Source organism: Pseudorca crassidens, chromosome 10, assembly GCF_039906515.1.
Source record: "Pseudorca crassidens isolate mPseCra1 chromosome 10, mPseCra1.hap1, whole genome shotgun sequence".
NCBI classification, from domain to species: Eukaryota; Metazoa; Chordata; class Mammalia; order Artiodactyla; family Delphinidae; genus Pseudorca; species Pseudorca crassidens.
Genome location: NC_090305.1, coordinates 2,405,441 through 2,417,877, shown reverse-complemented (window position 1 = coordinate 2,417,877; position 12,437 = coordinate 2,405,441).

Here is a 12,437-nt window from a genome sequence, read left to right as displayed (position 1 = left end):
GCAGTGTAGGTTGGGGGTAGGTGAGTTATGGTCTCCAGGCCCCTGGCTGGGTTTGGAGCAGCTGTTCACACAGTTTCAGGACTAGAATACAAGCTTCTTTCCACTAAAGTTCATTTTTTTCTGAAGAGAAGTAGGACTGGCTAGAGCGATGGGGCCCTTGAGACCCAGGAACAGGGCTGCTGCTGAGTGCAGGACACACCTCCTTTTGGTGGTTTTGAAAATATGTTTTTATTTTCTGAACAGTCTGCTTTCCTTCTCTTTAAGGGAGCTTAATGACCAGCTATCCCTCTGGTGTTCCACCCCACCCAGCAGGAAGGGTTTGATTTTTGCCTATTTCAGCTGCAAACGTGTTTAATGGAAACAGACTGACATCAAAACTGGGCTTTGAGAAATTGTAACAGCTGGATGACGGGCTAGAAAGTCCTCCAGTGACTTGAAATGTTGACTCATTGACAACGGTCTGATCGACACATCAGCCACCCACTGTTTTTGTTTTTCTTTCATTTCATGAGTGGAGTTGACTGAGTCAGCCCGGGAGCCTGCTGTTTTGGGGAGAGGAGCCTGCAATAAGATCCACGACGTTAGTCTTCTGAGCGTTTAGGCAGAGCTGCCGTGACTTCCCAGCCCTGAGGCAGGAGTGTTGCTGGAATGGGACTGGTGTCACCAGTGCCCAAGCCTAGAGACCAGGCATGGGAAGAAGGAGGGGGAGAAGGAAGAGAAGTGACACTCGCCGAGCATCCCCGACGCCCCAGGTACTGCGAGGGGCGATGCGTGTACAGGCGTGTGTGCGGGGCGGTCTCGGTTCTGAGCAGACGTCAGCCAGCAGGTGGAAACACACAAAACAAACGAGTGTGAAGGTCCTTTGGGACTCTGTGGGCGGGAGGCCTGACTGCTTCAGTCTCTGGGGAGCTTCACACGGCAGTCAGCTCACAGGACAGTCTAAGTCCACTCCTGTGTTGAGGGCAGGTTGCCATCCAGTCTGGTCCCAGCTCGGACTTGAGTTAGAGCTGCTTTCTTCAGAGTTGGACTCCCCGGGCCTGGGGTCAGCCTCCAGACACGAGCTGAGCAGCGTGTGGGGACCAGGAGTTCCTCCAGGGCCCCTGGGATCTGGTCGGATGAGCTCAGAGACCTGGCATGGCGCGGTCACCCCCGTCATCCCAGCCCCACAAAGACGCCGCACAGGGCCTCTGTCTCCCCAGTGGCTGGACGGGTCAGTACCGTCCCCCCAGCACCCCCAGGCTGGGCAGTATTCACTCTCTCCGGGAACCTGGCTCCACTGGATGGTCAGGTGCAGCGTGGTCACGGGGGATGCTTGAACCAGTCCCTCCCCGGAAAGAAAATAAGAAAAAAATGAGGAAGTGTAATTGACGGTTTGTGTTTGGCACGAAGGAAGACAGTCGGGGTCCCTGGGGATGGGTCTTTTGGCTTCCTGGGTCACCAGCAGCAAGGGGGACGTTTGGCTTCGGAAGATCCCAGTTCTTCAGTGGGGGGCAGCCGGGTTTTGGGGAGTCCTCCCCATGGCAGGTGGGTTGCCCTCAGGGTGCCCACGTTGCTTCTGGCTTTGCCCCTGCCACGATTGCTCACTGGGGAGCCTGGGTTGAGTCCGGGCTTGCTGCAGCTCCCAGGCTCCTGGCAGGCAGGCCTTTCCCCATCCGGCCCGTTCTGTGTGGAGCCTTCCTCTGGCAGGGCCCTGCTCCCATCGTCCACCTACAGCTGGAGCCCCAGCCGCTCCCGGCCCCAGGCACACGGCCCGTCCTCCACCATCACCATGAAGGGCTTCCGGTTACCAGCGGACTCATTACCTCTGGGTTCTGTTTACAGACCTGCGTCTCCCCAGCCCCCAAACACTCGGCTCAGAGCCCACATAGTTCATCCTGCGTGGCTGGCTCTGCACAGGGAGATAAAAACCAGTTCGGGGGTGAATTGGACAGAACATTCCAGAAAGTTCTCTTTTCACAAATCTTTTCCAAACATCTAAGGAGCCTGATTAGATGTCACCATTTAGTTTAGTATCTTCTCGGTGATCAGTTTTAAAAATTGACTCTGACCAGGGCCAGGATTATGCTGGTCTTGGGAGGTCTGCAAGCGGCCTGATGCTGGGGGATCACCTGTCCTTTCTGGGGCCTGGCTGTTTCCTTCTCATACACAAAGTAGCCAAGCCCGCTCATGGTTTCTCACTGTCACTCTCTGTCCTGATTATCCACCTGGAGTAGGTTCAAGTGCTATTACTATTGTTAATCACTGTTCATAATTGTTATTACACATGAGGAGTGAAATGGTTCAGGCTGTAATTCTCCTCTTCCAGTTGTGTGTTAGTGACGAGGGTCAACGCTGCTGTGGTAAATCGCTAGGCAGTGTAGACTGTGGTAACTGTACTGTCTTTGGAGCCAGATGGACGGAGGTTCAGATCTCGGCTACACCACTGAATGGGTAGCTCTCAGCCAGTCACATGACCTCTCTGCCCCTCAGTTTACTCAGCTGGAAACAGGAGAGATCATAAGTCCTTCACAGTCTGTTATGAGGATTAAATGAAAGAAGGGATGGGAAACACTTAGCAATGTCTGGAAAATACTATGGTCCATAGGCGATAGATTCTGGTACAGGACATCCAAGTTATCATAGAATTTGGTCTAGAACAACTGATTCGTTTCCTTAAAGACGAAGCAGGCTGCGCACGTTCATATTCACAGGTACAAGTTTCTGTTCTGAAAGGGGACAAGGAGGGTTGGGACGATTTGCAGTTGGCACGTCCGAGGCTGGTCTCAGAGGGAAGCTTAACCAACAGGCGCAGGGCATCGCCGGTCTCCGTGCTGGTGGCCGTGAGCTGGACGGATCACTGGCCTGACCAGTGGGCATTTCTTATGTTTTCATGGATAATTCATAGGAAGGTGCCCAGGACGCGTGTGAGGAATACGCTCGAGGAATAGGACAGGGAGAAATAAGGTGAGAAAAGGGTGAAGGGCATTTTGCCTTGATTTAATCAACTTTGTTCATCACTATTCAGACCCACAGAAGCACGGCCTTTGGGGTGGCGCAGAACTGCAAATTCACATGCAGGTAAACGTTGGTTACGCCGTCTCTCCATCTGGCGGTGCACCTGCTGTGTGACCCCCCCCAGGCCCCCCCAAACATTCTCACGGGCAGAGTCAGTCTCCCATCAAACCTTCCCAGCTTCCCTTTGCCTCATGAAACCTGCCACCAGACTGCTTCCTTACCCCGAGGTACAGAAGCCTCATGACAGTATAAGGAGGCATCCCTTCCCTGGGTACTGGAAATGTTACCAGAGATCAAAATCTCAACCCCAGGGAAGGGGCTCTAATGGTCAAATTCCAGAGCTCAGCTGTGGGCGGGAGAAGGACGGGGCTTAGTGTCAGGATAACACCCAGAAGCTGCCCTGAATTGGAGTGTTGAGTGCTGACCCTGACTGCTCTCAGCAAAGCTGTGATGGGGTGCCAGGCTCTGCCTCAGGGCCCATGAGATGGGGGCAAGTGGGCTGGGAGAGCCCTCACTCTGCTTCATCCCCAGCTCACAGCTCTGGGAAGTTTTAGGACACTAAGATTTGGTTTTATATAAAGCCATCAGTATTAGCTGTGGTCACAACCTCAAAAGTCCTCCGTCTTCCCCTCCTTTCCTTCTGCTGCAGTTTGAAGGAAAGTGTTTGGGCTTTGGAGCCTGACAGATGTGGGTTGAAATCCTCAGAGCTGCATGCGTTGGGTCAGCCACCCAGTACCATGCCCGGGGGTCTGGAGGGAGGGGGCGCAGGGAACAGCAGCCCAGGAGAGGGAACAGCAGTGCAAAGACCTTGAGCAGAAGGATATTGGCCTTGAGCGACCGGGCACTTCGGTTGACCAGCTTCTCCCCCAAATTGTCCAAGAGCAATGAGGGAAAGGAGACGGTGAGACCTCACCATGCTGGCACAGGGCAGGTGCGCCCCTTGCCAAGGCCAAGGATGCCCATCTTATGAAAGCCCTACAAAATCTTGCTCCCCTCACAAAGAGGGAATGTTCTGGAACTTAGAAGGTTTGGCAGCAACAGGGATCCAGGAAGCCAGAAGCCTCGCACAGTAGGAGGGGCCACCCCACCCCCCAGGACTGGCCTTTGACAGAAGGGGGAAATGCTGTCCTTCAGCCGGGGGCAGGCAGCAGAGGCAGGGACAGCCTCACCTGGTCCCTGCAGGGCCGGCTCCCTGGGGGTGGTTCCTGCTCTGTCCCTGCTTTGTCACACAGGGTGAGAAAGTCGAAGGACTATAGGATTTCTTCGCCGTAGGTCCCAGCTGAGCCTGAATTATTCATACGTGCTGGATCAATTATTCAGGACGATGGATTGGCGTGTGTGGTGCAGGTTTGCTAGTAAACAAGAGGCCTGAGCAGCGTCGAGCAGGAGAGACAGGCCCCGCCGGCCCCTGCTGACGGCATCCGTGTCTTGCCCTGGCTTCAGGGCTCTTGCTGGAGAGATCAGTGACCCCACAGGCACTCCCCAGACAGGTCCGGGGGTGGCAGTGTGGCTAGACCCTGTCCCTAGGCCTGGCTCCTGCCACCGGATTGTATCTGATCTCAGGTTGGCCGTAGCTCTGTCAAGACTTCTTACGTGTCTGCGTTCTCCATCATTCGTTGTGGAATGTCTTCGTGAGCAGTCGTGAAACAGATCTTTGGCACGAATCCTTGTCCCAGCGTGGAGGGCGTGAGACTGAAAAGCCACACAGCTCAGGCCCCAGATGAATGTGGACCCCTCGGCCGGCGAGCTGGCGGGGGTCTTCTGAGCCACCCCACTGGGATGGCCGGAGCCTCCCGTCCCGGCCCCCGTGCCTGTCCAGGCTGCCCCCTGCCCCCCACACATCCTCCTCTGGCTTCGCGTGCCCAAAGCAGCCTTCTCCCTCCTTCTCCAAACCCACTCTTCCCCAGCGATCTCCATCCAGAAACTCGGGAACCGTTCTTGACACTCCCCTGACCCCCTTGCACCCCCCATTCGTGCCGTCGTGCAATCCCACCTCCAAGTTGCCTCTCACCTCCATCCCCGCTGCCGCCTGCCAGCTGCCAGCCCCGGCCCACCAGATGTCAGCGTTCGGGCTCAGCCCCAGCCAGGCCTCTGCGTCCACAAACTGGCTCCTAATGGGTGGACACCCCCTTCAGCCACGGCAGGAGTCCATCACGAGGCCAAGGGCAGGGGGTGGCAGTGGGCACCAGGGTCCATTCTGGCCTTGAAAGCCCTCAGTAGAGCAGAATTTTCTTTGCTGGGTATCTGTGCTTCCAGACTCACTTCTCTTGATCTGAACGGCTGGCTGCCTGGGGCTTTGGCCCTCCAGGGGTACAGGGGAGCAGCAAAGGGGAAGTTACTTGGGGGTCAGTTTCCAGAACTACGTGGGTGAAAGGAGAGCCCCCCCTCTGAAGGGTGGATTAACCCCAGGCTGCAGGGCTTGCCCCAGTTGTCAAGTCACCCCCAACACGGGTGTGTTAGTGCCTGGGGTCTCCAGAGATGGGGACTTCAGGGACAGCTGGAGGGGAGTGTGTCCAAGTAGGTGATTTCTGTCCCTGCTCATTCTTCCAACACACACGGACGGACACGGACACTCACACAGACGCTCAGCGCCTGGACATCTGTGTGTGTGTGTTTTGTTGTTGTGGTTTTGTTGTTTGTAATTCAGAAAAATGACCTGGCGCTGGAGGGAGCTCTCACTGCAGCTGGAGGACCGGGACGGGAAGAGCTTATCTGACTCCACGCGGGGTTTACGTCTGGCAGACCTGGGAGTCCTCACTGCCCTCGTGCTGTGACCCCTGGCAGGACAGTCCCTGAAGACAGGACAGCAGGCCCTGGGCTCCGTTCCTTCCCGGGAGAACCTGGTGCTCAGGTGGGGACAGCATCCCCCAGGAGTGCGGGCCATCCCAGCCAGCTTGGGCTGTGGAATGTTCCAGCCCCCAACCACATGGTTGGTCTTTTTGGTGACCAGACCCTAACCTGAAGCTCTCTAGGGGCCCTCCAGGGCCACCTCATTAGCATAACAGAACCCCTCCCCTCACTAAAGGAAATTCGAAAGGGTTTTAAAACTCAGTCGGAACCTGGGACAGACTGAGTATAGTTTTCATTATATCACTGTTTTTCTGGTGCTTTCCATGACTGAAATTGATTATTTATGCAATTCAGTGTTTCCTGTTTGTTCCTCCCATTAGACGGTAAGCTCTGTGCAGGCAGGGATCTGGTTGTTCCTGTTCGGATCCGTAACCTTAGCCCGAGGTCGATGCCTGGCCCCCAGATCTGCTCGCTAGACGGTTACAAAGTACGTGAGCAGTGGGGAATGAGACACTATGGGACCAGATTGCAGGCCTCCTGTGGTCCGTGGCCCAAGTATTTCCAGCCTTTCTCACACTTCATTTCAGTAACCGCTGGGAAAACAGCGCCAGGAAGGTTTGTAAAGTCACCAGGGGTCCTACTCCACGGAAGCCCCTTTGCAACAGGGTCCTATGAAGTCTTGGTTGGGGGGAGGGCTGGGAGGGACCGGTGACTCAAGGCTTCATTGCAGTGAGGGGCGTGACTTAGCTCTAAGTCGGGGAAAAGAGCCCAAAATACAAAAGGTGGTAAGATATGTCTCTCTCATGTTTCACAGCCTGAGAAGTGGTAATAAAATTTAAAAAAAGAAGGAAAATTAAAAGTAGAGAATATGTCTCTCTCATGTTTCACAGCCTGAGAAGTGGTAATAAAATTTAAAAAAAGAAGGAAAATTAAAAGTAGAGAATATGTCTCTCTCATGTTTCACAGCCTGAGAAGTGGTAATAAAAAAAACAAGAAGGAAAATTAGAAGTAGAGAAGGAGGAAGGGGGAAAGTGCCGGGGCCCCACGTGGGGAGTCGCAGGTCGAGCCTGGCACCTGCTGAGCGTCACTGGCCATTAGGAGGGGGGAGGAGAGACTGCGGGGAGGGATGCAGGTTCTCCAAGGAGGACTGATGGAGGCTTAGGTCGCGGGCTTCCAGCATCTCCTGCTGACAGCCAAGCCAAACTTGGAGCTGCACTGAAAATATATAAGTATATAAGGAACATGTTGATGTCTGTTGATGAAAATAGCAAACAGTGCAGGGGAGCCTGATGACGTCATGCTGTGGAGATGGGCTCCTGGTTTACTGCACCCTCTTTCCAGAGCAGAATTGAGGGCCTTTTCATATTCAGACAAAGGCCTCCAGCCTTCACGTGATCTGCTCAGCTAACGCCCGGTCTTCAGCTCCATCATACTTTTATTACCAACGAAAACAGAAGCTTTTAGTACAATAATCGAACATGAACATTCTTATGTGGTCAAAAATAAAAATATAGTATTCAAGTTTTTTAAGCCCATAAACTTAGAGGCACATTTTTTAAATTAATTTTTATTAGCATATAGTTGATTTACAATGTCGTGTTACTTCCTGCTGTGCAGCAAAGTGACTCAGTTATACGTATACCTATATCCAGACTTTTTAGATTCTTTTCCCGTATAGGTCATTACAGAGTGCTGGTTAGAGATCCCTGTGCTCTACAGTGGGTCCTTAGTAGTCATCTATTTTGTGTATAGTAGTGTGTATGTGTCAATCCTAGTCTCCCAGTTTATGCCTCCCAACCCCCAGCTTTCCCCCTTGGTAACCATAAGTTTGTTTTCTACGTCTGTGACTCTATTTCTGTTTTGCAAATAGGTTCATTTGTACCCTTTTTTCTAGATTCCACATAGAAGCGACATCATATGATACTTGTCTTTCTCTGTCTGACTTACTTCCGTCAGTCTGATCATCTCCAGGTCCATCCGTGTTGCCGCAAATGGCATGAGTTCATTGTTTTGTATGGCTAAGTAATAAGAGGCACACTGTAAAGAGAATAAACATAAAGCTGTAAAAAGAAAGTCCCACCACCCCAAAGAGGTCACGTGGGGGGTGGAAAGAGCAATAAAGGAGGAAGGAGAGGAAGAGAAGCACGTTCCTTCCGGGAAAGCCAGAGCAAGTGACTCAGAAGATCTCTCCAGGGCAGGCTGAGGCGGGAGAACAAAGGCCTTGAGAAAGTATGATTGGTCATTGCTAACATCTAGATGATCACGTAGGCTTTTCAAGGTAACTTTATATTTTAGTGTTCAAATCTTTTAAGATCTTGCTCTAAATTGAATGCTCTGTATTTCTTTCTGGAAGCCATTACTCTGCGTTTGGGCGGCTAGCAACATCTTAACCATACACAGAAGCGGCTGCCGGCCTTGCTAATGTATTATGCTAAGTCCGAACTAAACGTATCCCAATTTAGCTTCCCTCAGAGACTCCCACCAATGCCGTAGCATCCCGCCCGCCCCGCAGGAGCGGGTGGGGCAGCAATTGGGATGGAAAGAGGCAGCGGCCTTAACTGACGGCAGTTACAATAACGTCCTTGGAGAAGTTAAACATACAGATTTCTTTTCTTTTCTTTCTTTTTGTTTATTGATATGCTTGAAATACCTTAAGCAGTTTATTTTTACTGTAAGTTTTGTCTCAGGTTGAGTTTATAATTTTATCATCTTAATATCTAATAAAGGCATTATAAGTTTGAAAAAAAATAAACAAAATAAAATACCGTACTTGGCAAATTTCACAGGAACATGTGAGTTTCTGAACGCCCTGCTGGAGCCCTTCCCAGGGCCTTGGAAGGGGCTAGCGTGAGTCGGGGGCTTGAGGCTTCAGCACCACAGTCAATCCATCAGGCCACAGGCAGGGTTCAGGCAGAGAGAAAACCCTTCTTGAAAATGCCTGTGGTCTGGGCCAAGTCTTTGGTTTCACATTCCTGGTGAGTGCGACCCAGAGGAAGGGTCATGTCCAGTCTTTCCAGTCTCCACCAAGAAACCTAAGTGGGGGAGGAAGGTGACCACACACCAAGAATGTCTCCTGTCCCCAGACAACCTCCTCCTCGTTGCTTCCTTGATACATTCCCTCAGTCACTCATGAAGTCATGCCCGCGTTACACAAATATTTGCTGAGCATTTGCTGCAGGCCTGGCATCTTGCCAGAAGGGCTCCAATTCGTGGCTCATTCTGTGGCTTAAGGCTGAAAGCTTTGTTTGTTGTTCTCTGTTCTGATGACACTGCCCGTATGGGACGGATCAACTCATGGACAGAAGGTGGGTGTCCTGGACACCACTCAACCCTCCAGTGCAGGCGGCCCAGGGCTGTGGTCTCGAGACATGGATACGGGTCCCAGCCCTGGACTAACGAGGTGCATCCCTTGGGCAATCAGCCTCCCTGAGCTTTGTTTCTTTATCTGTAAAGCCCAGCACTTAGTGCTGAAGGATTTATTAAAACTCAGATGGATGTAAGCTTGGGGAGAGAAAAAGCATTAGCAAACTGCAAGCAGCCGCTAGGAGGCGGAGGCTTTGGGGATGGAAGGTCCCTTTATTTTCTGCCGAAAAAGTCCAGGGAGTGAAGATGCTTGGGCTGTAAAGCATACCCGGGCCATCTGTGCTCTGGAAGGTCCTGATCCTGGAGGTGGCCCTGTGGTCCCATCTGTGTTCTGCGGTCCTGCCCCTGTGGCCATGGCCGACGAACCTGCAGTATCTCTGGCACAGGCTGCGCCCACCCTATGGTCTCTCCCAGGAATTTGAAACCAGTGACTCAGCCAGGGAGGGTCACTGGAACAGGGCTGTGCTAGGAGCCATTTTCCTAATCTCCCACTATGGGGGTTTGGGCAGCTGGTTCTCTCTCTTCCCAAGGCTTGAGTTTCCAGTTCTTGGATTCCACGAGCTGCACCAATGTTCTTTCCAAACAACCTTCTTGTACATCAGTTTGTTGGAAAAGGTTTTTGTTGAAACCAAAAAAATTTACTGAATACAAATCATAACGCCAAGGGCTGCTCGATTAAACAAGATAATATACGTGAGAGCCCTTCACAAGCCAAAGTGAATATCGCACACCTGGTTATGAGGTGTGTCTTTGCTTCTGAATGACCTGGGACTTGCTGGAGTCAGAGCACCCATCCTCACTCGTTTGCTGGACCTTGGCTCAGACCTATGTTCATATGACCTTGGACAAGATAACTCCCCAGTCTTAGTTCCTCCATCTGCAAAATAGGGTAGAAAACCCAAGCTCATAGAGCTGTTATGAGACGAGAGTAAGATTCATATAAAGTGTATAGCCAGCCCCTAGCATATAAATATTAAATATTATAATTTGGCGAGCACTAATGAGCAAACCCTGCAGGCTTACCATAAAAAGCCACTCTGAAGGCTGGAATCTGAATATTTCTCAGTTGCAGATTTTGGACCTCCCCTGCCAAAGTGTGCGTTCACCCCATTCACCCACCTGGGGCCAATTTTCTGCATCATTTTTTGCTATGAAAATAAAAGGAATTTGTTCTTACTGTCCTTGAACCACATTCCAAGGGAGAACTTAAGTCCTGGCCAAATGTCTCCTCCTTTGCAGGAGTTTCTTAATACTGCTTAAATAGCCTTGCCAGCAATGATTCAACATCCCAATAATATCTCAACCTTTGGGACTGACATATATACATTTCTATGTATAAAGTAGATAACTAATGAGACCCTACTATATAGCGCAGGGAACTCTACTCAGTGCTCTGTGGTGACCTAAATGGGAAGGAAATCTAAAAAAGAGGGGATATATGTATATGCATAGCTGACTCACTTTGCTGTACAGCAGAAACTAACACAAGATTGTAAAGCAACTATACTCCAATAAAAATTAATTTTAAAAATCTCAATCTTTTTGTGCTTTTCAAGTGAGGAACTGTATCCATTTTGACGTGACAGCTAAAAAATTAATATTATGCCCCTCATTATATTGTTTCCCCTCATTATTATTTTCATCCTTATTGTATGATTACTCCACTTATTCTCTAATTAGAGAACAAACTCTGGGTGTGAAGGTCTTGGAGGCTGGGATCACAGGTAATTGAAGGCTCCTTGGAGGTACCAGCCACCTGAAGTGTCTGTGTCTAGGAAAACATGCCTCACTTTCACAGATGGTAACATTCCAGGGTCGCTGCTAAAGGAAAGGGCTGTCCCATCATCTACAGAAGATATTAGTCATGGCTTGAGGCTCACGTCGAATCCCCAAAGTGCTACGCGGGTGCCGGGAGCCGTCGCTTTGTTTGTTTGGGTGATACCGCGAGACGGAACCTTCTCCCATCCTCACGTCCCTGGGCCTCATTGAATTCCATCAGGTCCTGGATCCTGTTTTTCAAAAGAAGATGCAAATCAGTTATACATACACAATAAAAATTAATTTTAAAAAAGGAAGATGCAAACCCACATAGCTTTAGGTGGACCTAAATCCTAGGATAAGATTCTGAGATGTTTCTGACATCTTTACCGCAGAATCTTTTATTTTCAAGCAAATCTGCCTCTTGAACCAACTGTCGATGGTTATGGACTGACTTAACAGGACTAGAGACAACGTGTAGAACTTTAATGGTGCGAGTCTTCAACACACACGTCTTAGTCGCTTGGTAAAGTGTCCACTATTCAGGCTTTGCTCTCTGATATTGGGACTGTGGCCACTTCCGGTCACCAAGTGACATTTACTCTCACTTAAAAAATTGTCGTTAGCGTTCTGTGGTAACTCTTAAGTAGGCCTTTAAAAGTCACCACCGAGAAGCTTAGATTTTATTGCACTAGAAATTCAATTCAGTTCACTTCAAGACTATTTGTTTTTTTTTTGTTTTTTTGTTTTTTGTGGTACGCGGGCCTCTCACCGTTGTGGCCTCTTACCGCCGTGGCCTCTCCCGTTGCGGAGCACAGGCTCCAGACGTGCAGGCTCAGCGGCCATGGCTCACGGGCCCAGCCGCTCCGCGGCATGTGAGATCTTCCCGGACCGGGGCACGAACCCGTGTCCCCTGCATCGGCAGGCGGACTCTCAACCACTGGGCCACCAGGGAAGCCCCAAGACTATTTGTATTTTTGAGATGAGTTCTAGCCAGTTCAGAATTCCAGCTGTCTTGATGTATAGAGATAGCATTAAATAGAGAAAAATACTTAAACAAATGTTCAACAGTTTGTACATTCGTAACATTAAGTAATTAAAAAGAAATGTCATATGAAGTGACCAGGGACTCCCTAACTAACGTTAAAGTTGTCATCTAATAACTGCACTCTTTCTATTTTGCACTAACTAACTTGCTCTGTTTCTGCTGAAACCATCGTGCAGGTGGACCGTTCCATCCGGTCACGGACTTGTCACCTGTCCTGGCGGGACTCCCAGCCGTGCTCATCACCACTGTTTACCTTTTAACCTAGTTACAGGCTTATTAACTTTGTGAGCTAAAGCCTTTTCTTTCAGTGACAATCAGGCTGCAGCCCAGGGACGAGCTGTGTCTGAATAGCTGCCACTCCCTTGAGACCCCGCAGAACACACACCTGTCCCCTCTCCCCCTGCACACAAGGAGGCTGGGCTGCCAGTAGGCATCTCTGCATCCTTCCAAGTTTCTGCTCTGAGCAAATCATCTTAGGACAATT